At 35.1% G+C, this 27,562-nt stretch overlaps 1 long non-coding RNA gene across 1 annotated transcript; it reads right to left on the bottom strand.

The window, feature by feature from the left end:
- Positions 1–195: 195 nt before the first annotated feature.
- Positions 196–26,122, bottom strand: LOC116484094 (uncharacterized). The gene is made up of 3 exons (XR_009210138.1): positions 25,977–26,122; positions 14,993–15,073; positions 196–362 (listed from the first exon to the last, which is right to left on the bottom strand). It is a non-coding gene; the product is annotated as an uncharacterized LOC116484094 (long non-coding RNA).
- Between the last annotated feature and the right edge of the window lie 1,440 nt (positions 26,123–27,562).

The raw sequence follows: 27,562 nt of genomic DNA, 5'->3' as shown, positions 1-27,562 counted from the left end.
CCTGAAAAAAATTTTGTCTACTGTTCACATAGCCAGTCTCAGTCATGTGCAACTTCACCATGTGTATCTTCACCATGGCTCAGAAGTACTGGTTTCTAGTTAGAACAAAAGAGGAAAGGAATAACGAGATCCAATAACACATACTTCTTTTGCTAACTCATTATATTTAAATATGATACTGTGCTGTGCATTTCTCTCTCACTAATAAGTTCTTAGGCCCCATACAGTCAAATGAGTTCTGTTGTTCTTTGATTTTCTGATTTTTGCAATAATATCTGTGATTACTTCTCGTCTGTTCCACTGGGCAATACTCACATCTCTCACTCATGTAAGCAATGGAAATAGGAGTGACTCTGGTTGCTCTGTTGAATCAGCAAAGGATAGAGATGATTTAGTGTAACTTTTATTTTACCAAGAGACAGAAAATAATAACTTACTTAAAGGCAAATGACTAGCTGATGGGCAAGCCAGAGGCACTAGGATTTCAGTTAGGAACACTGCCACCATTTTGATAGGTCAAAAATGGGGGAAGGATTATCATTGTCAGGAGCTGCTGCTCCTGCGGTTATTATTTTAGACTTTCAACTACATTTTATTACCTTATCTCACCCTTCCAGTGTGCCAGATTTGAGCTACTACTGATTTTTCATCTCATAGGCTGAACTCTGCATTTCCAGATGAAATGTGACTGTGTACTTCAGCAGCGCCTGGTCCTCATCTATTGGGATGTCCTACAAACCACTATTCCTATCACTGATCAGAGGTTGCTTCCTGTTCACTGCATCGACCTCCTGGATTGCTTTTCTTCATCTCTAACCACTGACCTGTTTTCTCCTTAATTGTCTCACCTCCGTTTTGACTATTATCTCCAAGTTATTGCCACTTTCTAATCTTTCTGATTACATGTTATGATAATAGATTTTTCAGACCCCAGTATCCAAAATACCAATAACTAGGTTTCAACTCATCAAGGTGATCACTGGTCTTGTTTATGCTTATTTTTAATAGAGCAAGTGGACTTGCTTTCATCAGACTAGTACATCTTTCTAATTCCTATAATTTTCATCATGGTAAGCCACATTTTTCCCTTTGGTACCTTCATTTATTTACTTTATAATATAGAGTCAAACCTTTGCCATGCTTTTTAAACATTGGACTAATATAGTTTGCCATTTAAAATTTTCTCTTTGTATGGTTAGTATATGTCACTCCATTATTCATGTTAGTTGAAAAGTGTAGTGCTATGTTCTGATAACTCTTATTTACTATTTGCTTTATACTAATATGTATAAAGACTGGATATACAAATGAACAATGGTCAGGGTATAAATAAAAATAGAAGTCTGACTCACAACCTGCAGCAATCAGCCAAGGAAGCCAACCTACTATCTGTTGCAACCACTCTAGGAGGTCAAGCAATACCCCCTGTAGCTAAGTATAATTAAAATAGCTTGCTTCCAGCAGGAAGTATAATGAGGATTTTTTTTTCTGTATTTCTAATGCTCTATTTCTAAAAGTTTTTGATTAATTTTTCCTTGGTAGAGAGGATGGAAAACATACCTCCTAAGAAGACAATATTCAGACTATTGTAACTATATTAATTTTGTATTCTTACACATTGTAAAGACCATGTGATTCCATTTTAAGCAATTGGCTCAAAATGACAAGAACTTGATTAATAACTGATGGCTTTCCTATTTTTTGCAGCTGCTTCCCACTTAGGACCAACTGGAGAAAGCAAAATAATGCACTCTTAATCGCATATGCTTCCCCACTTCTAGTTTGACTACCTCCAGCATTCCCATGCCAACAGCCTCCAAAAAGGGCATACCTAAAACCTTCTGTTTTTTTCTACTACAAAGCTTTCCCAACTCTCAGTCTGCTTAAGTCTCTGTAAAATGCAAGTGATGATAACTGTTTCTCTTGCTATGGTAAACTCCAAAAAAAACCTGCCTTTGCTTGTTCTCATTTGGGTGGTCTTCATATATTTCCACAGTTAACGCCATATTGTGACATATTTTAAGACAAGAAAAGGGTTAAGGGTAGTCTTTCTCTGATAGACCCAAGATGATGCTCCTTGGGGATGCCTTGAAAACCCAGGAAGCTCCCTTTGACTGGAATCACCACCATGGGTAGCAGGCATGAATTGGTTACATAAGAACCAGTTGATATTTAGGTTTCCTCGGTCACCGCTGATGTCTTACAATCTCTTTGAGCCTAATTTGCCTCATCCGAAAAGAGGAAGATAAAGAAATCTATCTCCTGAGTCAGTTGATTGGAATAAATAAAGAAATGAATACAAAGTAACTATGATGGTGTTTCTAAATGCTCCTTTCTTTTATCCTTTAAGGGCATCTAACATTCATCATCAAAGAAAAGTTGTGGTGGACTGTCATTTCCCCAGAGGTCATTTTTCTGGTTGAGGATGAGGTATGTATATTTATTCTTGCTCTCTTTTATTCTTAATATATTAGTTAATTAATTTAATTTAATTTCAGTGAATGCTTATTATATACAAGATTCTTACTTAGATACTGGGGCCATGGAAGAAGACAAGCATGGGTCCTGCCATCTTACAATGCAAATTTAGGAAAACAAGGTACACACAAAGTGATATGAACCGATAGAAGGGGAAATTCAAGAAGCTATAAGACTGTTTAGAAGTAATATTTAGTTCAAAATTGCACACTGATAGCATATGTCCAAATATGATTGAAAGAACCATATTATTGCTGGAAAATAAAAAACATCATTATCATACAAAGAAGTTTAGGAATTGAATAATTACTAAACAATAGAAAATAGATGGGATGAAAGTGGTAGAATTATCAAAGAAAACAAGCCAAAGAGAATAGATACTAATAGATACTGAGCACCATGTACAATGTATTGTCACTTAATGCTTAATGAAGTAAATATAATTTTTCAACTTAGTCTTTTAAAGAAGTCAACAGTTCCATGATAACATGTCTGAAGTCACACAACAGAAGTGGAGAAGCTGTGCTAGCAAACTAAGTAGCTTGGCTCCACAGCCCATGCTCCTAACCAGTGAATTTTGCTGGCTCCTGAGGTAAATGAAAGCAAAAATGTAAACAATTATTCTCCATGGAAAAATGCAGATTTCAAATTCTACAAACAAAAGGAGGAGGAGTTTCTTTCAAGGTTTCTACTTTGGCAATTCAGTAGGTAATTGTGCCAGTTAATAAGATAAAATCTCTGGAAGACATATGTGGATTTTGGTGGGGTGGTTTCTTGGTTTTGTTTTTGTTCTTGATCAGGAAGAGACTCTAGGGTGTTTTGGCCAATGTCCACAAAGTTGAAATAATAATTTAATAATGTACAGTTTTTATTATAGTAAATATATAATCTTTGAGCTAATTATAATAACTTGCTGTTGCATTATTTATAATATGGAAAAGCTTAGTGGAGGCTATTTAAGGAAGGGCTCATTGCTATATCTAGAATAGTTTATAAGAAAAGAAGATACAGGTTTAAAAGTATTTATTTTACTAACACTTTAGTGAATAATCAAAATGTTGTTTCTTCTGTAAATTATGTTAGATTCTATTGTATTACCTTTGTGATATACATAGTACCTGGAATACAGTAATTGCACAATAGAACACTTAATAAATACATTTATCATAATATGTATTCATTTAAAGAATATATAAATAGAGACCAGAAGTCAGATTTTCTAGATTCTGTTGTGTGTATTCTCTCTGTCTTTTTCTTGAAACAGAAGATGAAATACAGCACTGGTTAAAAAACTCAAAAAACAAAAAAATACCTCTGCCATCACCAAATGAACCATGTTTCTAAATTATTAGTGCAATATGAGCTGTTTAACCTTTATTCAAGTTACTGAAACTTCGCAGTAATACTTTTTAAAAAATATTGAGTAACTTTTGAAGAATTCAAAGATTTGGGGCTTTGACATCTGTACGTGTGTGTGTGTGTGTGTGTAACACAAACACATACTCAAACTTACATCCTCTTGACATTTTCAAATGTCATTTTGATATATTAAATGCTATTATACAATGATAAAAAATCTGCTCCCCACCCCCAGGAAATGTACTTCAGGGAGCCTGAATAACATTTTGGCTGAAAATACTCAAGATGAGCCAAGTATAATGAAAATAGCTTGAAACTAGCAGGAAGTGTGACAGAGAATTCCTTTGCTGTGTTTCCAATGCTCTATTTTATTTTAAATTGACTATTTTTTTCCTTTGGCAGAGAGGATGGAAAACATACCTCTAAGAAGAAAATATTCAGACTGTTATAACTATATTAATTTTGTTTTCTTATACATTGTGAAGACCATGTGATTCAATTTTAAATAACCTGAAGGAAAAAACAAGTTGTATTAAGATTCTCAGTTTCTTGAGCAATGCATTTATATGGTTTGAGCTTTTTGAAATGTTATATAAGTAATGCTTAAAATCATCTCCTTTTTCCCCCTGCCAGTATTTTAGAATATCCTAAGTTGATGCTAAATTATTAAGATATTTAAGAAGTCTTCATTCTTTCCACAAATTTTCACAGGTAATATAATTTTTCCCTGACCCAGATGAAAAGCATATCAAAAACATGTTCTTTTCATAATATCTTTAACCAATATCTTTAATTGAGGGAGTAATGAAAATGAAGTAGTGAGAATGAAGTAGTTATACAAGAAAATGACAAATAAGAGTCTTATCATTCAGGCTTTATCACAAAGACTGCCAGTCCTAAGTCTTTGTCTCCCACTTATGATAGTTCATTACCTGATACGGGTCCCAGTGTAGGTAGAGGTAATTTTTAAGACAACTACAGTTAAAGGGAATATTAAAGGGGTCTAAATGTTGTCAATGTAGCTACATTTCACTTGAAGTGATACATATTCTAACTTCTATCTTCTGTTTGTTGCCATCATCTTTGTTTTCTTTATATTTTTTTAAAATCAAGCTTTCTTTAACACCACATTGCCAAAATTTCTCAATTATCTTTAATTTATCATGAAGATTTTTTATGGGAAAATTAATATAAAGCCACCATTAGTGTGAACATTGCTTTTTAAACAAAATATGCATACTATTTCCCAGTAATGTAAAGTTAAAAATATTATTTTGGTGATTTAGAAATCTGAAGGAATGAAGCATTCTGGTGAGGTTTAAAAATGAGTCCATTTATAAATTTTCCGTCCTTATTTCTAAAACTCTAAGAATACAAGTCATATTTCTTCTATAGTAGGTGTGTAATAAATTAAATTCAATCCTTGTAATATTAATTGAAAACCTCTAGAGATTTAAACTGAAAAATATATTCTAACTTTTTACTCTTGATAGATTAGAAATATTATAAAAAGCATTGTCAACTAATGTGCATGTGCATCCCTCCTCCAAAAGTTTGCTTTCTTATTTGCATATTTTTCTTAGGCATGAAGTACCAGGGAAGTGAAGAACTGTCAAATTCTCCTTTGTGAGGTAACAAAGGTTTTTGTTAGCTAATGCATCACAATTGTTCTTTCAGGAGAACATTTTATAGCACATAGCAGCATATTTTATAATTCAATGATAACTTGATAAGTATTGCATTGGGAAAAGCCACCCAAAGTCTTAGTGTTGGAATTAGAGTGCCTAAAGTTAAAAATCACAAGCATTCTTATACACCAATAACAGACAAACAGAGAGCCAAATCATGAGTGAACTCCCATTCACAATTGCTTCAAAGAGAATAAAATACCTAGGAATCCAACTTACAAGGGACGTGAAGGACCTCTTCAAGGAGAACTACAAACCACTGCTCAATGAAATAAAAGAGGATACAAACAAATGGAAGAACATTCCATGCTCATGGGTTGGGAGAATCAATATCGTGAAAATGGCCATACTGCTCAAGGTAATTTATAGATTCAATGCCATCCCCATCAAGCTACCAATGACTTTCTTCACAGAATTGGAAAAAACTACTTTAAAGTTCACATGGAACCAAAAAAGAGCCCGCATCACCAAGTCAATCCTAACTGAAAAGAACAAAGCTGGAGACATCATGCTACCTGACTTCAAACTATACTACAAGGCTACAGTAACCAAAACAGCATGGTACTGGTACCAAAACAGAGATATAGATCACTGGAACAGAACAGAGCCCTCAGAAATAATGCCGCATATCTACAACTATCTGATCTTTGACAAACCTGACAAAAACAAGCAATGGGGAAAGGATTCCCTATTTAATAAATGGTGCTGGGAAAACTGGCTAGCCATATGTAGAAAGCTGAAACTGGATCCCTTCCTTACACCTTATACAAAAATTAATTCAAGATGGGTTAAAGACTTACATGTTAGACCTAAAACCATAAAAACCCTAGAAGAAAACCTGGGCATTACCATTCAGGACATAGGCATGGTCAAGGACTTCATGTCTAAAACACCAAAAGCAATGGCAACAAAAGCCAAAATTGATGAATGGGATCTAATTAAACTAAAGAGCTTCTGCACAGCAAAAGAAACTACCATCAGAGTGAACAGGCAACCTACAAAATGGGAGAAAATTTTCACAACCTACTCATCTGACAAAGGGCTAATATCCAGAATCTACAATGAACTCAAATTTACAAGAAAAAAAACAAACAACCCCATCAAAAAGTGGGCAAAGGACATGAACAGACACTTCTCAAAAGAAGACATTTATGCAGCCAAAAAACACATGCAAAAATGCTCATCATCACTGGCCATCAGAGAAATGCAAATCAAAACCACAATGAGATACCATCTCATAACAGTTAGAATGGCCATCATTAAAAAGTCAGGAAACAACAGGTGCTGGAGAGGATGTGGAGAAATAGGAACACTTTTACACTGTTGGTGGGACTGTAAACTAGTTCAACCATTGTGGAAGTCAGTGTGGCGATTCCTCAGGGATCTAGAACTAGAAATACCATTTGACCCAGCCATCCCATTACTGGGTATATACCCAAAGGACTATAAATCATGCTGCTATAAAGACACATGCACACGTATGTTTACTGTGGCACTATTCACAATAGCAAAGACTTGGAACCAACCCAAATGTCCAACAACGATAGACTAGATTAAGAAAATGTGGCACATATACACCATGGACTACTATGCAGCCATAAAAAATGATGAGTTCATGTCCTTTGTAGGGACATGGATGAAACTGGAAATCATGACGAGTTAATGGGTGCAGCACACCAACATGGCACCTGTATACATATGTAACAAACCTGCACATTGTGCACATGTACCCTAAAACATAAAGTACAATGATAAAAAAAAAAGATAAAAATCAATTGGAAATTTGAGATTTTTCTGTGGGCAAATAAATAAAATGTGTTATCATTAAAGGTAAAGTAACTACAGTTTATACCCTGCAGAGAAAAGATTGGTTGATTTGAAATTGGAAAAGAAACAAAACTGTAATGCCAACCATACTTTTGGGCAATCAAGGACCATTAAAGCTATCAGTGACAAAACTATGTAAATGCAAGCATTGAGGTTTTTAGTAGCCACATCCCATCAACTGCCAAATTTGGTTTAATTTGATAGGTATGAGGTCACACAGGGATGTCAATTACCAGTCACCATCCGTCTGATTTACTTTCTGGAAAATGGAAATCTGTGTATATCATATAAGCCCAATTATAGAGAAGTTTCCTAATAAACCCACATTAAAGAAAAAAATAATGACTGAATTAATATATATGTGAATAAAAATAGTGAAGGCTTCCATTCAATGGAGCAGAGCACTGAAAACCTTAACTAGCAGGGTGTCAGTATATTTATTCTTTCACTGCTTTTCTTACAAATGCAGATCAATACAAGAAAAAGGAATATATTCAGTTCTTACCAAAAACGCATGCGTGCACGCACACACACGACAAAACAAACAACAACAAGAAAAAAGAACAAAACAAACAACAGCAGCAACAAAAGGCACCATGTTACATAAACCAATTTGGAAATAGGCAATTTAAATTTTATTTTATTTTAGTGCCACAGTATCTTCAGTTAAGCTGATCAAATAATAAATGGAGTTAAACACAGTTGGTTTATACTGTGTATATACTGTGTTAAAATATTCCTGTAATTTGAAAGAAATACATACTTATAGAGAAAATATTTGAGTTTGATATCTGTCTTTTTAGTCATTTTTCACTCATTTGGTATATATAATTATGATTATTTCCCTAAAGGTTAAAAGTTTATATCTAATATATTACATGTTTTTGCCAATATGATTTTTAGTGATCACGTAATACAGATTTGTCTAAAAGTACTTCAGAAAATTTACCATTTCCCATTAACTTATAATATCTTTCTGTAATGTTAACATATAACCATAAAAATACATCAAATCTAAGAAATTAACATTGTGAAACTAATAAGTAAACTAGACTTTCTTTGAATTTTACAGTTTTTTCCATTAATATCGTTCTTCTGTTTTCAGGATTCAATTCGGTATTTCACATTGCATTTACTTCTGTCCCTCCTTAGTCTCATTCTACCTGTCACAGCTTCTCAGTTTTCCCTTTTATGATTTAGACAGTTTTGAAAAATTGGTAAATTACTTTGTTTAATGCCCCTCAGTTTGGGTTTGCTACCAGTTTGATGTTATCTAATGATAAAATTGTGTTACACATTTTTCTTGAGAATACCACAGAAGTGATATTTTCTTTTCAGTGAGTCATATTAGGGGTTAAAAACATTAATATGCCTTATTAAGTCTGAATCACTGGTTTAAGGGATAACTGCCAGGTCTCTCCACTATAAGGTTTCTATTTTACTTGAGGATGATGCAAATATGCTGTGCTTTCACTTTGGTATCTACTATTGAATCTTGCTTGCAAAAATTATTACTGTGGTATTTTAAGGAGATTCTCTATTTCCTTCATTTTTGTACATTTATTAATCACTTATGGTTAGTGCTTTTTGAGACTCTATTTTAAAAAATATCTGCCTTTCCCAAGCTCATGAATGAATTATCCTCTGTCATCTTCAGTGAACTTTATTGTCTAATTATCTATACTCAGACCTATGTTTAAATGTATAATTAATTTTTGTGTATGGGATGAGATATGGGTGAAAACTTTTTGTATGTAAATCCAATTTACCCAACACTATTGATTAGGAAGCTTATTATTTCCCTATTGTATTGCAGTGGCACCTTTGTCATAAAATAACTTTGAGTGTATGTGTAGGCCTATTTATGAACTGTACTCTGTTCCCTTTATAAATGTGTTTATCCTTAACCTATACCCTACTGTCTTAAATACTGCCTACTGTCTTAAATACCGTGGCTTTATACAGATTCATGATATTTTGTATTGTAAGTTCTCCAATATTGTTCTTTTCCAAATATGTCTTGGGTATTTTAGATGTGATGCATTCCCACGTCTACTTGAGAAGCAACTTCCCAATTACTAATAAAACTTGCAGGGATGTTGATTGGGATTTTGAGGAATTTATATATCTTCTTTACAATATTGAATTCTTCAATTCATAAACATGTTACTAACTTCCATTTACTGAAGATACCTTCACATTTTCTCAATAGTGACAGAGCTTCCAGTGCTGAGGTATTTTATGTCTTTCATATTGATGATTTTTTTTTGCTGTTGCAAATGGTATCATATTTATAATTTCATATTCTAACAGCTTGTTGGTGTTGTACAGAAATAATTTGTCCTTTTATTGTATATTGGCCTTAAATCTTGCAACCTTCCTAACTCAATTTTTATAGTTTCCTTGTAGATCCTTCTGCAGTTTTTTCAATTTTGTTTTCCCTGTATAAAAATTATTTTATACCGAGAAGTTGTATATTGTCCCTGTATATTTTCTTGTTTTATTTTTTTCTTTCATTATTGCTTTGGTAGTAATTTCAGTAAAATATAACTAGAAATAGTGATACAGGATTTCTTTACCTCATTCCAAATTTCAGAGGGAAGTTGTCACTTTTTCTGTAAATGATATTTGCTGCAACCATTTGGTTATTGTTATATAACTTCTTTGGCATAATAATGTTCCTGTTTTTTAGCTGGCTGAGAGAGTTTGATTTTTATATAAATAGTTGTTAAATTTTATAAGAGCTTAGTCTGCATCCATTGAAGTATTTAAAGGTTTTCGTTTTGTAAATTTGGAAAATTACGTTGGCTGTTTTTTAAATGTTAAATAACCTTTATAGTCCAAGATTAAACCCAGTTTTGTCATGATGGATACATTGTTTTGTCATATATATTTTTTATTTGCCAACTTAGCACTTATATTTTGCGTCTATGCTGATAAGAGGTATTGTCTGCACTTCTTTTTTCCTTTTAATGTCTCTGTAAGCTTTCAATTATCATGGTTTTGCTTACTTCATAGAATTAGTTGATAAATGTTTCTTCTTTTTCCATTCTTTGGAACATGTGTGTAAAATTGATATTATTTCTTTCTTAAATGTTTGAGAAAATTTGCCAGTCAAGGTTATTTAATTTGGAGATTTATTTATGGGAAGGTTTTTAGTTATAGATTCAATTATTTTAATTAAATATAAAACTATTAAGAATTTCCACTTGTTTTGCATTAATTCGGGTAACTTTAATTATAATATCCTTAAGATCAGTAGTGATTTTGCCTGTATCATTCTTAATATTGGTAAGTTGTACCTTCTTTGTACTTAATTAACTTTTCTAGAGTTTAACCTAATAGTCTTTTCAAAAACTAACATTTAGGTTATGCTAGCTCTCTTTTGTTTCTCTATGGATTTTAGGGTAGTTTTTTCTAGTTCTGTGAAGAATGATGGTGGTATTTCGATGGGAATTGCAGTGAATTTGTAGATTGCTTTTAACAATATGGTCATTTTCACAATATTGATTCTACCCATCCATGAGCATGTGATGTGTTTCCATTTGTTTTTTGTCATCTATGATTTCTTCCAGTAGTGTTTTGTAGTTTTCCTTTAGAGGTCTTTTACCTCCTTGGTTAGGTATATTTCTAAGTATTTTAATTTTTTTTTTTTTTTTTTTTTGCAGCTGTTGTAAAAGGGGTTGACTTCTTGATTTGATTATCAGCTTGGTTGTTTTTAGTATATAGCAGAGCTACTGATTCGTGTGCATTAATTTTGTATCCTGAAACTTTCCTGAATTCATTTATCAGTTATAGGAGCATTTTGGAGGAGTCTTTAGGGTTTTCTAGTTATACGATCATATCATCAGCAGTGAGAGTTTGACTTCCTCTTTACTGATTTGGATGCCCTTTATTTTTTTCTCTCATCTGATTGCTCTGGCTAGGACTTCCAGTACTGTGTTTAATAGAAGTGGTGAGAGTGGGAATCCTTGTCTTGTTCCAGTTTTTAGAGGGAAAGATTTCAACTTTTCCCTGTTCAGTATTATGTTGGCTGTGGGTTTGTCATAGATGGCTTGTGTTACATTAAGGTATGTTCCTTGTATGCTGATTTTGCTGAGGATTTTAATTATTAAAGGATGCTAGGTTTTGTCAAATGTTTTTCTGCATCTATTGTGATGATCATGTGATTTGTGTTTTAAATTCTGTTTATGTGGTTTATCACATGTATTGACTTGCACATGTTAAACCATCCCTGCATTCCTAGTATGAAGCCCACTTAATCATGGTGGATATATGTTTATGTGTTGTGTGTGTATGTATGTATGCATATGTGTGTGTATGTATGTGTATATATATAAAAATACATACCTCTGCTCTTTTACTTTGCTTTGTTTTTAATCAATATTTTTTCTCTTGCTTCAGTTTGGATATATTGTATAGCCTTATCTTTCATGTCACTAAAACTTTTCTCATTAATGTCCACTTGACTAATAAACACATACTGAGTTCTCAAATTCAGGATTGTATTTCTCGTTCTAGAATTTCATAGCAAAAAATCCATTTTTCCCAGTACTAATTCTATTTCTTTAGTGAAATATTCAACCTCATAATCTATTTTGTTGAATACATTAAGTGTTTAATTCTGAAGGCACCTAATGTATTATAACTGACCATCAATACTTAGGGAGTCCATTGATATATGAATAAGTCATGCATTTGCCATTGTTTGGATGATGTGTTTAAGTAATGCATTATTGTTTTTTCTGGAATCAAAGACATTTTTTATTTGAAATTTTTAGTAACTATAAAATTTTAAAGAAAAGTGGAGTATAAAATATTAAAGTAATTTAATAGATTACTAAGTCTGTGAAGGCTGGGGTCCACCTACCTATTTTCCAGTTTATAAAATATTGATTTGTTGAAGTAGAGATAGAGCTAGTGAAAAATATTGAAGTAGTAATTGTTACAGATTGGCCTCATGGGCTTTATATCTTACTCAAGTGATTAATGCATGTTAATTTCAGATAGTGAAGCTCTCCAAGTCATTTGAAACTGAATGTATTATTGAGTGAGAATAAGTATGACTTGGTCATTAAAATTAGACAAGCAGCACTAACCTTAAACTCAGACAGAGAATAAAGTACATTTGATTGTAATGGTATAGGTCTATAGCTTGTAAAATAAAAACAGCTCGTTTTTCTCTCTACTGCTATGAAAGATGGTGTTGGCTAATTTGACTATATTGCATTTAAAATAAGTCAAAACCTTTTGTTACATGATTAGGCATAGGGAGACAGTCCCAGGAGGTATGTTAGTGACTTTAAATTTATGGTAAAGTAACTATTATTAGACCCATACTCAAAGGCAGGTTTGAATCTAAGTCGTATTGTGAGGATAGTATCATAGGCAAACTTCTCTTCATAATTCCTCATTGTTATTACCACCTGTAATTTATATTAAGTTTAGATGTATATGCTCAGTTCTTCTGAAACAATGTAAAGGAAACTAAAAATTGTTATCCAAACATTAGCAACATACATAAGAAGTTTGAAATGAAGAACAAGGTCTTAGTCTTGGCCTGGCCATATTAGTATTACTTATGCATTTAACAGAGTTTAGCTTCAATAGATAATAGTTACATAAGCTGTATACCTATCATGTATACAAATTTAGACTCAATATTTAGGCAGCTATATCATCTTTTCTCAAATATGATTTGTTTTCCTGGAGTATTCTTGCTACTTATCTACACAATTTCTCTGCATTTCTAACTTACCAAATCACTCATTTTCTTTTTTCCCTCCTCTTTCACGATTTTCTTCCCTTCCTCTCAGATAATCTCCTCTGGCAATACATGCTTATCTAATTATGTTCTTGTTTGAGAAATCCCAGAGGCTAACCTTGAAACAAACCAGGCATGGAGCCCCTGTAGAATCCTCCCACTTCTAGGGAGTTGGCAACAATTAGTCCACAACCATTGGGTGGATGTCAAGATATCATCAACCAGACCTCTAGATGGGTGATTGCCCAAGATAGCCATTAGAACAAAGACACACATACCCTGCACCTCGTATCATTCCTGCATGTCTCCCATACCAACTTTCTCTTTAAAAACCCTGTGGTGAAATTTAAAATGTAAGATAGTGCTTCATACTTTTTATTTTCTTTTTAGTTTTTATGGGTACTTTAGAATGCTAGTTCATCATCTCTCAGTTTTCTTGCTCTCTGAATAAACCTGCTTTTCCTCCCACCAACTCCTCTCTCTCATGTCTGGCTTTTGAGCAGCAAGCAGTTGAGCCTGGGTTTCATTACAATAGGATTAATAAGTTGAGTTGGAGTAACATTCTCTGGAATTCAGACCTGTTTCAGTCATCAACATGGAAATTGGTTGACCTTTGAGAATTCATTTTATTCACCTTGTTAATGATAAAAAACTAGAGAGATGAATAGTATATATTTCTTCATTTTATCAAAAGAGTGTATTACGTTGATGTAATTCTTTCAAATCTTATTTGATGTCTAGATGCTTTCTATATATTTAACAATATTTTCCTAAGGTACTTGAAATAAATTACAAGAAAATAAAATTTAAGTGCAATATCCCATTCCTTTGAAAGATAACTTTAGAAAATAATCAAGGAACTTAAGATTTGTTTTGTTTTGTTTTTCCTGTAAGAGAAATGGAGGAAAGATATGGACTGAAGGAAAAGTGATTCTGTCTTTTTGCAAATGTTTCTATCATTTTATAGAAAAACATGAATCTTTTATTATCAAAATTTAAAAAGTCAGTTTTTTACTAAGACAGACATACAAATTTTTGTATGTATATATTTTCAGCATAGTACTCAAGATACTTGCAATATTCTGGCTACATAATTACAGCTTAACTCTAACTGGAATGTATATTCATCATTTATCAATGTATTGAAGTAGTGCACTATTTTAATGGGTCATTCATTTTTATATTGTACAATGACAATTTTAAATGCAAATACAAGAGCATTGAATGCATATGCAGAATGACCCTTATACAATTTGTGTTTCATAGCCTGCACATGCATATGCATTTTGTCCTTATCAGAACTGTAGAAATATTGAACAATACTAACTTGACTGTTTTTATTTCATTTCTTTTTAAAAAACTGTTTTACTAAGATATAATTCATATAATACAATTCACTGATGTAAAGTGTACAATCCAATGGTTTTCAGTTTGTTCACAGAGTTGTGCAACCATCATCACAATGGAATTTAGAATATTTTCATCACCCAAAAGGCAAACTCTACTACCATTATTAGCCATCTCCTGATTCTCTCCTTCCCTCCCATTGATCACCTCCTCTCCACTTCTCAGCCCTTGATACACTCAACACTTTCTACTTAGGCATGCTGATGAGTAAGGAAGGACTAAAATAAAAAGGAAGCTATGGTTGGACTAACTTTCTCTTTCATTCATGTTAACATTTTCAGCATAAATGGTTGGTTAATGCAGAGCAATAACATGAGAAGGAAAGGATATAATATTGATCATTCATTTTTTTAAAGAATGTCATTACCTTATTTCTGTGTTAGAAGACAGTTCTGATTCAAACATAAAAGCATGACATCTCAGTGCTGTCAGCATCTCTGATTACTCATTATAAATATAATGGACTTACTTTGTACCTGCTTTGAGTCTTCCTAAACTTCCACAGATTATAGTTCTACTGGAACTCTGTAGTCACAGGGCGTCACAGGTGCTGTATGAGAAGGGGGGTAAGGAGATGCAACAGGCATGCATTTTGCACATATCTCTTCTGTTCACATGTATGTTCTACTGTCTTACTGGACTTCACTTATAAAATATAAGTTCAGAATAAAATTATTTAGAATTTCAAGATGATGACAGTACACTGCTAAATCAATATAGGAACCTTCTGAGCAAGGAAACTTGTGCAACTGCATAGGTCACAGTCCTATGAACTTGTCCTGCCTATCTCATATCATCAGTGCAAGTCTCTATTGGTATGTATAGATCTATAAATAGTCCTATCTATAAATATGACTATTAGGATATACATATATAGATCTATAAATAGTCCTATTTATAGATAGTTCTATCTACCTACCTATCTATAAATAAGACTATTTATAGATCTATATATAGTATATGACTATTTATAGATCTATATATAATTAAGACTATTTATAGATCTATATCAATCTTTATCTGGCACATATCGATGTGCCAGAGGGACTTCATTAACATGACTCAAGTCTTCTCACCTTTACTAAATTGATTTTTTCTCCAGTATTTGATAACTTAATGAAGAACACCATCCTCACTTCAAGTATTCACTTAGAAATCTACAGCTAGTCAGCCGGGCACGGTGGCTCACGCCTGTAATCCCAGCACCTTGGGAGGCCAAGGCAGGTGGATCACTTGAGGTCAGGAGTTCAAGACCAGCCTGGCCAATATCGTGAAACCCAGTCTCTACTAAAAATACAAAAATTAGCCGGGCACAGTGGTGTGTGCCTGTAGTTCCAGCTACTCGGGAGGCAGAGACAGGAGAATTGCAGGAGAATTGCTTGAACCTGGTAGGCGGAGGTTGCAGTGAGCTGAGATCATGCCACTGCACTCCAGCCTGGGCGACAGGGCAAGATTCTGTCTCAAAAAAAAAAAAAAAAAATCTGGAGCTAGTTCAAAATGATCTTTTGACTCCTGCTTCCTCACCACCCACATCTAATCACTTGCCAAGTTCTTTCCATTCTCCCTTTCAAATATTTCTAAATCTGCAAACTTTGCTCTATCCACTTAGCTCCTGCCTTAATAATATAAAGATTTCAGTTAAAATCTTTATATTATGTCAAATAGAAGTTCTTTAAGAGCTGCACTAATTCTTCCCTAAAAGACCTCTTACACAATTTCCTTAACCAGTGTTTTTCCCTGCCGGTCTATTTTTCATTAGGAACCAATTTTCTTTCTAGAAATAGTATCATGTCATCTGCTTAAAACTACAATACCTCTCCATTGTATTTAGGAAAACATCCAAACTTCTTCACGTGGCTTCCAAAGTCATTCCGCTCATGCAGATATTTCCAGTTTCATTTCTTACTACTGTTTCTCACTCAGATTCTAAGCTGTAGCGATCCCTACTAACTCTTATTTTTAGAAAATACCACTTTTCTGTCTCTTGTCCTTCTTACACCCCTTTCTCCCTCCCTTTCTTGTTATATCCTTCCATCCTCTCTTTCCTCTTTCTTAAGTATGTACTAAATGCAAGCTGTTCTTTTTTACTTGAATGCATTTTTTTCCACCATCTTAACTCCTGACTTCTCTATTCCTTCTTCATGTCTCAGAGATATCTATTTAACTGTTTCTCAAAGATACATTCTTTACCTCTAAATCTGGTACACTACTTTAGTGCAATACTACTCACTTCATTTACACCATGTTTCATACTGTATTATACTTCTCTTTTTGCCTGGAATCCCAGGAATGTGTTAACTTCTTAAGGAGAGGCTTGACCTACTGTGCACAACATTGATTGTCCAGCATCTAACACAGTGTCTGACATACTGTAAGTTTTCAATAAAATTGTATTAATGAATAACTGTATTGCATGCACTTTTTTTTTTTTTTTTTTTTTGAGACGGAGTCTTGCTGTCACCCAGGGTGGAGTGCAGTGGCTCCATCATGGCTCACTGCAAGCTCCGCCTCCCGGCTTCACGCCATTCTCCTGCCTCAGCCTCCTGAGTAGCTGGGACTACAGGCGCCCGGCACCACGCCCGGCTAATTTTTTGTATTTTTTTAAGTAGAGACGGGGTTTCACCATGCTAGCCAGGATGGTCTCGATCTCCTGACCTCGTGATCCGCTCGCCTTGGCCTCCCTAAGTGCTGGGATTACAGGCATGAGCCACCGCGCCCGGCCTACACTTACATTTTTAGTAGAATATCTGCAAATGCTGCTTTAGAGATTACCAACTGGATATAATTTAAAACTAAATGGCATTGTACTAATCTGTGCACCATTAGCTCTGTCTTTTATTTTGATTGTGATATACGAGCTTCTTAACAACTCTTTGCTATTTGAAATGTTTTGGTTGTGTTTCTGAAAATATTTGTGGTATTAAACACTCCGAAGGCTATTTTCAAGATAAATTTTTATTACATTAATTTTATTATTGATCAGGTATGTTTGGTGTTTTATCTTGTGATGTAACTTATAAGTAAGTCTACCAATGCCTATTCCTTTTTTTAGAGGGCATTGGAAATAATGTTTTCAAAAATTACAACAACAGTTTACTTCTACATACTGCACTCTATGACAATGTTCATGTTATCAAGGAAAGGGCAAGCGCATAAAGTTTTTCAAGATGTACGATGGGAAAATTGGCAGTCAGCTTTGATAATAAAATTCTTGGCTAAAATCTTTATATTTTTGTAAAATAGAAGTTCTGTAAGAGTTCCAAGTTTCATTTCTATTCGTCTGCCATTTTTTCCAATCTAATGATTTTTTATAAAGTACAATCTGGAGGTGAGAGAATATGCATTTATAAAGTTAAAGAGAGAACTTTTCAAAAATAGTTATGGTTCTTAAACTCAATTTGAATCTTTAACACTTTCTCCTATAGTTAAAGAAAATGAACTTATTTAAGAGTATGTTTAAGATTAATATTATACTTCATCCTCATTTCTTAGAATTTGAAATAATACAGAATTTTATATATTATTCAATTTAGCTTTATATCAGATAACATTCCAGACTTCTTATTCCAAGTTTGAAAGCTCATAGGGCAGTCTGTTAAAATTCTATTAACAACTTATATTTTGGCATTTAAAACTGACAATTTCAACAGCTTGGGATTTTTAATGTTTCCATATGAAATGATATCTAAAAATTTCATATAGTTCAAAATATCGATGATTTCATCGTGCTTGATTAACATTAACGTAATTGCTTTAAGAGGCAAAAAAATCATTTTCTTTGATTTCATTTTATTAAGACAGATGGGTGGCAAATGGCCATTCAACATGTAATTCTTTTTGTTAACATTTCATCTTTAAGGGTATAATAGATAAAAACGGGGCACACTAAGTTAAGAACTACAGTCCTTTCTCATCTCTCTGATCCTATTATCTCCCTTTCAGCTTTCCTTCATAAGTTCTTTCTGCCTTTGCCCTTTCAAGGAAAGAAAGTCTTTGATTTTCCATAGCATCTTGTCTCTATAGGTAGTATTCGTAACCTCTTTGTACCTCACTAAGACTTCCAGTCGTTTCCTTTTCACATAAATGAAAAGGGCTAAACTCTTCTCCTTTAGGAGCCAAAGGCATCCAAACACAATTTTCTGCATCCTCTTTTAGTCCATCCATTATCTAACAATTTCTGGTCTTTTGTTCATAAAGTTATGAGCTCGCATTTATCAAGTTCCTCATTCTGTCTTCATTCCACACTAATTTCTGGTACCATTCTGGGCAAATCACAGTCTAGTATCTAAGAACTTAATTGCATATTTCCTTTAATGTCAGTTCTGAAGACATATTAATCACCCCTTTCCTTAGCTTTTCTGTGGACAATTTCTTTACCAAGAATTGTAATAACTTAAAATATGAAACCATAGTATATAATACTTTATTCAAAAATTTTTTCTTTATTACTCTTAAGCCCAGCAAATTGCTTTCTCCAACATTAATTGTCAGATAATTGTATACCATACAATTTCATATAGAATATAGTGTCACCACTAAGATCTCTTTAATTCCTTATTCTGAATATGCAAACCACAATCTGAAATGACAAACATTCTTCTCTGCTTTCCCCAATCACAATCATAGAGCATGTCAATTATACATTTATTATCTTTTTCTTTGGATGTCATCCTGTCCCGTGTCTAGGTTTTTGGACATTAATTATCACTTTTTTTCTTATGGTCCCCTCTTGTCTCTACTAACTCTCTTCCTTCAACATATACATTGATCAAATAATAATTCTTTCTTGATTTATTTATTCATCAAATAAAAATTAATTGGGTATCTACTAAATGCTCATTATTGTTACAGGTGCTTGAGATACAGCAGTGAAAACATCAGACATAAATCTTTTCTCACATGAAGTTAGATTTTAGTGGACTCCTGAGTCTCCCTACAGCTACCACTCTATATATTAATTGTCTACTGCTGAGTGACAAGTTACCACAATTAAGGGCTTAAAATAACAGATAGTTTCTGCAGGTCTGAAAACTAGGTAGGCTTGATTGGTGTCCTACAAGGACAAAATCGAGGTATTGATGGGACTGGGCTATTATCTGGAGATTTTGTTGAGTAATCTGCCTTCAAACTCATTGGATTGTGTGCTGAATTCAGTTTCTTGCCTCTGTAGGACTGAACTCTCCATTTCCTTGCTTGCTTTCATCTGGGAGCTGTCCATAGCTTCTGCAGTCTACCTGCATTTCTTAGCATGTCTCCCACCAGCTTCAAAACCACCAACAGTGGGTAGAATCTCCCTCATGCTTTAAATCTCTGATTAATTTTCTGCTCCCAGCTAGAGAAGGCATTCTGCTCTTAGGGCTCATGTGATTGGATTAATATACCCAGACAATCTGGCTATTTTAAAGTCAACTGTTCCATATACGATAATCATGAGAGCAATATATCATCATAGTCATAGGTTCTAGATATTAAGGCATGGGATATTGAACTGGATGGGAAGTGCACTTTCAGTATTCTGCCTGTCACACTCCATATTTTTGATATTTTTTTCTTTCTTAATTATGCTTGTTATTATTGTGGTTAAAAATATTATTATTGTGGTTACAAAAATATAACATGAGATCTCCCATCTTAACAAAATTTTAAGTGTACAGTAGAGTATTCTATACTATTGAGAGACAGGACTAGCTGGATTTCCTAGGCCAACTAAAAATTCCTAAGCCTAGCTGGGGAAGGTGATGGCACTCACCTTTAAACACAGGGCTTGTAACTCAGCTCACACCCGACCAATCAGGTAGTAAAGAGAGCTCACTAAAATACCAATTAGGCTAAAAGCAGGAGGTAAAGAAATAATCAAATCATCTATCACCTGAGAGCACAGGGGGAGGCAATGATTGGGATATAAACCCCCGGCAAGGCCGGGCGCGGTGGCTCACCCTTGTAATCCCAGCACTTTGGGAGGCCGAGGCGGGCGGATCACGAGGTCAGGAGATCGAGACCACGGTGAAACCCCGTCTCTACTAAAAATACAAAAAAATTAGCCGGGCGTGGTGGCGGGCGCCTGTAGTCCTAGCTACTCGGAGAGGCTGAGGCAGGAGAATTGCTTGAACCCGGGAGGTGGAGCTTGCAGTGAGCCGAGATTGCGCCACTGCACTCCAGCCTGGGCGACAGAGCGAGACTCCGTCTCAAAAAATAAAAAATAAATAAATAAATAAACCCCCGGCATTTGAGCTGGTGGTGGCAACCCCTTTGGGTCCCCTCCCATATTATGGGAGCTTTCTTTTCACTCTATTAAATCTTGCAACTGCACACTCTTCTGGTCTGTGTTTGTTCTGGCTCGAGCTGAGCTTTCACTTGCTGTCAACCACTGCTGAACGCCACCATCACAGACCCCCCATTGACTTCCACCCCTCTGGATCTGGCAGGGTGTCCACTGCACTTCTGATCCAGCAAGGCGCCCATTGCTGCTCCCAATCGGGCTAGAGGGTCGCCATTGTTCCTGCACAGCTAAGTGCCCGGGTTTGTCCTAATCGAGCTGAACACTAGTCGCTGGGTTCCACGGTTCTCTTTGGTCACCCACTGCTTCTAATAGAGCTATAACACTCACCGCACAGCCCAAGGATCCATTCCTTGGAATCCGTGAGGCCAAGAACCCAAGGTCAGAGAACAAAAGGCTTGCCCCCATCTTGAGAGTGGGGCAAGAGCAAAGACCTGCCAGTAACACGATAATCACAACTCTATAAAAGACATCTCTAAACTTTGCCATCCTGACAACCACCATTCTACTTTCTGTTTCAAGAGTCTGACTACTTTAGAAACCTCATATAAATGGGATCATGAAGTATTTGTCCTTTATTAACTGGCTTACTTCACTTAACGTTATGCCCTCAAGGTTAATACAGTTGTGTCATATGACATGATTTCCTTCTTTTTACATTTGAATAATACCTCATTGTCTATATAAATCACATTTTCTTTATTCATTCATCTCTCAAAGGGCATTTAGGTGTTTCTACCATTTGGCGTTTCTGAGTAATGCTGCTATGAACGTAGGAGTGCAAATACCTCTTTGAGAGCCTGATTTCAATTATTTTGGATAAATACCCAGAAGTGGAATTGCTGGATCACATGGTAATTATATTTTTATTTTTTTGAGAAACCTCTATACTGTTTTCCATAGTAGCTGCTCAATTTTACATTCTCACTAACTACACAAGGGGTTTAATTTCCTCACATCCTTGCCAATATTTATCCTTTGTTTTTTCATAGTAACCATCCTAACAGGTTTGAGGTGATTATATCACTGTGGTTTCAATTTGCATTTCCTTTTATTCCTAGTTTGTTGAGTGTTTTTTTCTTTTTATCATCAGGAACAGGGTTGAATTTTGTGAAATGCTTTTTGTGCATCTATTGAGGTGATTATGTAATTTTCTCTTTGTTCCTTTATTCTGTTAAATGTGATGTATTACATTGATTGATCTTTATGTTGAACCATCCTTGTATATCTTAGAAATCAATCCCATTTCATCATGGAGTATGATTCTTTTTTTTTTTTTTTTTTTTTTTTTTTTTTTTTTTTTTTTTTTTTTTGAGACGGAGTCTTGCTCTGTCGCCCAGGCTGGAGTGCAGTGGCGCGATCTCGGCTCACTGCAACCTCCGCCTCCCGGGTTCATGCCATTCTCCTGCCTCAGCCTCTCTGAGTAGCTGGGACTACAGGCGCCCGCCACCACGCCCAGCTAATTTTTTGTATTTTTGGTAGAGACGGGGTTTCACCGTGGTCTCGATCTCCTGACCTCGTGTTCCGCCCGCCTCGGCCTCCCAAAGTGCTGGGATTACAAGCGTGAGCCACCGCGCCCGGCCGCGTATGATTCTTTTAACATGCCATTACATTCAGTTTATTAGTATTTTGTTGAGAAATTTGGAACCTGTATTCATCAGGGATATTGGCCTGGAGTTTTCTTTTCTGGTAGGGTCTTTTTCTGGATTTGTTATCAGGATAAATGCAGGATTAATTTTGGAATGCTAGAAAATCTTTACTATTGGCCTTACTCTGTCTACCCCCATACACAGAGTTCATAAATTCCCTGTTCTGAAATGAGACTAAGTCACACATGACACTAAAAACAACATATAAAAATATTGCTGGTGTTACCTTATTTATTTTTCAGATTTTTTTCTGCTCCTAGGGTTCTGCCAGAAATGTCAATCTGCCCACTTTCTAAAAAATTTATCCAATTTGTTAGCATTAAAATTATGCACTGAATACAATGGCAATCAAATACAATACAATTTTTTAGGGGCGGTGCTGTCACAAAGGGATATCAATTTCAATCTAGAAAACATTGAAAGTTTCAAGGAAAAAAACAAAGGAAAGAATAATAGTAGGTGTGGACTTATTCATTAGATACTAAAATTTAAAGGTACAGAAGTTAAAATAGGGAAACATTAATAAACAAAATAAGAAATCCAGAAAATTTGAAAATATTTTAAAATATATTTGACATACATGAAAATATAAATATATATTTCACATGTATTTGAAATCTCAGAGTAGAAATATATAATCCACAACTGTAGTTGGAAACTTGAAATGCTTCTCTAAGTTTTCAACAGAATAATAAATTTTAAAATCCTCAAGAAGATAGAATAGCTAAGCAGTATCATAAACCGAATGGATATAATTGGCACTGATAGGACACTCTACCAACTGACAGTAGAATAGACATTATTTTCAAGTTGGCATGAAATCATTCGTTAGTATTAATCATTATCTTATAAAAGATAATGAAACCTTATGTAAAACAATTGAAAACACACAAGGATGTTCCTTGATCATAATGAAATCAAATATAACTGGAAAATGTGCAAATATTTGGAGATCTAAAAATATACTTCGAAGTTATTTAAAAGCTTAAATAGGAAATCTCGATAGATATTAGACAATATTTTGAACTGAACAAAAATTAAAATACAACATCAAAAGCAGTGCTAAGAAGGAAGTTTATTAGAATAAATACTAATATTAGAAAACAAGAAAGTCTCAAATCTAAAATCAAAGCTTTTCTAAAGATACTTGAAAAATTAGAAACAGTAATTCTAAAGAAATCAGAAGAAAAGAAATAATAAAAATAAGAGCAGAGAGCAATGAAACTAATAGCAGAAGACACACACACACAAAATGAATAAAACTACATAAAGATGGTTAATGGGAAAAATAACACAATTTATAAACTTCTAACTAGTCTGATAAAGAAAAAAATGATGGAAGACATCAATTTTTGTCAATATTAGAAATAAAACAGTGAATACTACTACAGACCATGCAAAGGTTAAAAAATTAATAAGAAGATACTGGAAGAAAACGCTATGAACAAAAATATTTACAACTCAGATGACATGGACCAACTTCTTGAAAGAGAAAAGTGTCTTCATCCCTTCTGTTGCTATCACTGAATTCCTGAGACGAATTAATTTATAAAGAAAATATTTCTTAGAGTTCTGGAGGCTGAGAAGTCCCAGATTGGACAGCCACATCTGGTCAGCTTCTGGTGAGGGCCTGGTGCTGCATCATTACCTGACACAGGGCATCACAGGGTGAAAGAGGTGCATTGAGAGCCAAACTGGTTGTTATAATGAACCTGCTCCCATGGTAACTCATTAATCCACGTATCCATTAATCTATTAATCCATGAATACATGAATCCATTTATGGGGGTAGAATCCTCATGACACAACTTCTTAAATGCCCCATCTCTTCATACTGTTACATTAGACATTAAGTTTCAATATGAGTTACAGAGGGACAAAACATTCAAACCATACCAGAACGCTATCAAAATTTACTCAAAAATAAGTTAATTTATTAAGAAACTTAAAATAATGGTTAAAATGGTATGGGAAAGGACATTTTATGCACAAGTCATGTCACTGGGAAGTAATATCAAGCATTTAAAGAAAAAAGTCAATTCCAAAAAAGTTAAAAAATAGGAAGAAGACCCTTTCCAATTTATTTTGTGAGTCAAGAATAGCTGTAATATCAAAACCAGATGGAAGATAGTACAAGAAAATGAACACACAAATTTTCATCATGAACACAGATCTGAAAGTCCTCAAAAAATTAGCAAACTGAATACAGCAACATATAAAAAGAATATTATACCATAACCAAGTCGGTTTTATTGTAGCAATAATAACTGGTTCAATATTCAAAAAATCTATCAATGTAATACATTATATCATCAGTATAAAACAAAAATTATTTGTGATAATTTTTGTGATTATATTAGTTGATAGAGAAATAGCATTTGAGAAAATTTAACATCTGTTCATGCTATAACTTCCAGTAAGCTTGGAACATAATAGAATATTTACAAAATTTACTTAACCTACCTAACCTCATATTTAATAATGAAGTACTGAAAGTTTTCTCTTAAGATCAGAAAAAAAAAAACCATGAATGTCTACTCTCATCATTGATATTAAGCATTATACTGGAAATCCTAGCTGGCATAATAAGGCAAGAAAAATAAGTAAAATGGCACATATATTTGAGATGAATTTCCCAGGTGTTCCTTGTGCTTTTTGTACTTGGATGTCTAGGTCTCTAGCAAGCCTGGGAAAGTTTTCCTTGATTATTCCCCAAATATGTTTTCCAAACTTTTAGATCTCTCTTCTTCCTCAGGAACACTTCAGGTCCCTAGTTTTGGTTGTTTAACATAATCCCAGGCTCCTTGGAAGCTTTGTTAATATTTTCTTATTCTTTTTTCTTTGTCCATGTTGGATTGGGCTAATTCGAAGACATTGTCTTCGAGCTCTGAATTTCTCTACTCTACTTGTTCAATTCTATTGCTAAGACCTAACAGAACATTTTGCATTTCTATAAGCGTATCCAATGTTTCCTGAAGTTTTCACTGTTTTTTCTTTATGCTATCTATTTCCTTGAATATTTCTCCCTTCACTTCTTGTTTCGTTTTTTAGATTTCCTTGCACTGGGCTTCACCTTTCTCTGGTGCCTCCCTGATTAGCTTAATAACTAACCTCTTGAATTCTTCTGCAGGTAAATCAGGGATTTCTTCTTGGTTTGGATCCATTGCTGGTGAGTTAGTGTGATTTGGGGCAGTGGGGGGACGGTTGTTAAAGAGCCTTGTTTTGTCATATTATCAGAGTTGGTTTACTTGTTCCTTCTTATTTGGGTAGGCTCTGTCAGAGGGACGGTCTCGGGGTGAAGGCTGTTCAGATTCTTTTGTCTCACAGGGTGTTCCCTTGACATAGTACTCTCCCAATTTTCCTATGGATGTGGCTTCCTAAGAGCCGAGCTATAGAAATTGTTATCTCTCTTCTGGGTCTAGCCACCCAGCAAGTTTACCAGGCTCCCAGACTGGTACTAGGGGTTGTCTGCAAAGAGTTCTGTAATGTGAACTGTCTGTGGGTCTCTCAGCCATGGATACCAGTACCTGTTCCAGTGGAGGTGGCAGGGGAATGGGATGGACTCTCTGTGAGTTCTTAGCTTTGGTGGTTTAATGCTCTATTTTTATGCTAGTTGGCCTCCTTGCCTGGAGGTGGCGCTTTCCAGAGAGCATCAGCTATGGTAGTCTAGAGAGGAACCGGCAGTGGGCGGGGCCCTAGAATTCCCAAGAGTATAAGTGGTTTGTGTTTAGTTACCTGGATGGGTAGGGAAGGACCATCAGGTGGGGGCGGGGCTGGGCGTGGCTGACCTTATACTCTCCTTGGGCAGGTCCTGCTGCAGCTGCTCTCGGGGTTGGAGGGGAGGTTCCCAGGTCAACGGAGTTGTGTACCTAGGAGGATTATGGCTGCCTCTGCTGAGTCATGCAGATTGTCAGGAAGTGTGAGAAAGCCAGCAGTCATGGGCCTCACCCAGCTCCCATGCAATTGGAAGGGCCGGTCTCATTCCCACCCTGCCGCCATTAACAGCACCTAGTCAGGCAGTGGGCAGAGCTGAGAACTTGCCCCAGGTTACCTGCCTCCCAGCCGCTAAACAAAAGGGACGCTTCTCAGCCGGTTCAAACTGTTACAAAGTTCAGCTAGAGATTTCCTTCTACCTGTGGCGTTTTCCCCATGCCACTGGCTGCCCTCCCGAAGAATTGCTGTGACGCCAGGCAGGAATGGCCTGGTTGGAGACCAGCGAGCTCCCAGGGCCTTTCCTGCCACTTCCTCTACTCCTGTATTTCGCTGTGCTCTCTAAATGGATTCAGCTCCAGGTAAGGTCAGAATCTTCTGCAAACTAGACCTTCCGTTTCCCCAGGAGGTGTGTTTGTTGGTTTGGGATGGTTGGGGAGGGCAAAGGCTCTCCCTTTCCCACTCAGTATTGGTGGTGTCTTCCGGGTCCTGCAGAAGCAGTCTGCTTCCTTAGAGGGTCTGTAGGTCCTCTTAGGATTCCTGGTTTATTCCTGCAGTCGTTCTGGAGCTAAAATTTAACTATGCGAGCCTCTGCACACTGCTCTGTCTGAGTCAGAGCTGCAATCTAGTTCTGCCTGCCGTCCGCCATGATGGACCCAAAGTGAATGGCACATATATTTGGAAAAAAAAAAAAAAAAACTACAGTGGTTTCTCTTCACTTATGACATGATTATCTATTATAAAGTTCCAGTGTTTTTTTTTTTTTTTTTCTAAAAAATGTCCTAAAACTAATAAGAGAATAACAAAATCACAAGTTATAAGTTTGGCATACAGGAATCAATTGCATTTCCACATATAATAATTTCGACATAATAAGCAATTAGAAACTAAAATATCAGTACTATTTAGAATAGCTCTGAAGTGTAACAAGAATAGCTGTGAAAATATGAAATACAAATCTCACAGAAAATGTGTAAGATCTGTCAGCTGAAAACTACATAATATTGATGAAAGTAATCAAAGACTTAAATAAATGCAGAGACATAACAGGTTCCCAGTTTTGAAGTCTCAGTGTAATAAAGAAGTCTGTTCTCTTCAAATCAGTTTATGAACTTAAAGTTAGTCGAATCAAGGTCCCAGTAGGTGGTTTCATTGATATTGACATGGTAAATCAAAAGTTTAT

Source organism: Hylobates moloch, unplaced genomic scaffold (genome assembly GCF_009828535.3).
Source record: "Hylobates moloch isolate HMO894 unplaced genomic scaffold, HMol_V3 SCAFFOLD_15, whole genome shotgun sequence".
NCBI classification, from domain to species: Eukaryota; Metazoa; Chordata; class Mammalia; order Primates; family Hylobatidae; genus Hylobates; species Hylobates moloch.
The sequence above is the reverse complement of the archived record's forward strand: the minus strand, read 5'-3'. Positions and strand labels throughout refer to the sequence as shown.